Here is a 1,424-nt window from a genome sequence, read left to right as displayed (position 1 = left end):
TCAGCCCCACCCCTCCTCTGATGTCCATGGCTGACATCACTCATGTATTATGAGGTTCTTCCTCACCCCTAAGCCCTAGGCAGCACTGAAAGTCACCTTGACTCAGTCAAAGCTAGCTCAGGGGCTGAAACCACTTATCATCTCAGGTGGTAATTTTTCTAGCGTAAGACCTGTAAGACCTAAAAAGTACACACCTCTGCTCTTTTGGAATGGTCTGTTTTTCCTACAAAAATCCTACCTGTATAGCCATTGTTGTCGTATCACTTGCTCTGCCTGCAGAGATGGCTGACGTGGCTCTTTTGGGAAGCACTCTCCTGTTCTTTCTCCATCCACAGGTTCAATGAGGCACAAACAAAAATCGGGCCTAACGCAGTCAGTATGCTCAGGTAACACCCAGGCAAATGAAAATTCAGAAGGAGTGGATATAAAAATGGAGCCAGACAGTTCAAAACTGCCAATGGTGTAAAAGACAAAAGTGAGGAGGGAATGATCTTCTGGATTAAAGGAGAATGTAAGACAACATACAAATGGCTAAAAGGCCCACAGAAAAAAATGCTCATAGTCACTTAACGGGGAAATGCCAATCAAACCCACAATGAGATAGCACCTCACACCCCTGACAAAGGCCCATAACAAAAAGTCCAGAAACAAATGTTGGCAGGTGTGCGGAGGAAACGGAACCTCTGTACACTGCAGGTGCGAAGGTAGACTGGTCCAGCCCCTGTGGAAATCTGTATGGAGGTTTCTCAAAATAGTAAAGATAGATCTACCACAGGTATACCATATGATCCAGTAGTTCCACCCCTAGGTATCTAGTCTTTGGACAAAATACCATTGGGAGGGATATATGCTCTCCTATGTTCGTTGCACAACTATTTACAATAGCCACGCTGTAGAACCACCTCCGTGCCCAAGAAATGAGTGGGTTAGGAAGACGTAGTGTATAAACACAATGGAGTACTAATCCGCTGGATTAAAAAAAAAAAAGATGAAATATTGCCATTTGGGGCAACATGGCTGAACCTAGAGGGACTCATGCTAAGTAAAACAAGCCTGAAGAAAGACAATGACAGGGTGATTTCATGCAGGTGTGGAATATGAGGAAACAAAGCAAAGGAACAGAACAAGCCAAAACAGCCCCTCGGCATCCAGCTGCAGACAGCATTACAGGGAAGGGAGGGAGCAAACAGCAGAGGGGATCCACCAGACTGGGGTGAGGGGGTTGCTATATCTTGGTAGGGGGTATGGTGTGACAAGATCCGCGGAGGAGGTATGAACCTACACTCCTAAAATACACAGTGCTACAAACCAACGTTACTGCAATTAAATAAAGTAGATTAAAGGAGAATAAGAGGCTTGATAACTAAATGTGAGGCATGCCCTCTAATTGGATGTTAAAGGGGAGCAGGAAGAATTAAAGTCTT

This window comes from Talpa occidentalis, unplaced genomic scaffold (genome assembly GCF_014898055.3).
Source record: "Talpa occidentalis isolate TD23 unplaced genomic scaffold, MPIMG_talOcc4v2.1 talOcc4.15, whole genome shotgun sequence".
NCBI classification, from domain to species: Eukaryota; Metazoa; Chordata; class Mammalia; order Eulipotyphla; family Talpidae; genus Talpa; species Talpa occidentalis.
Note: the sequence above shows the minus strand (reverse complement) of the source record.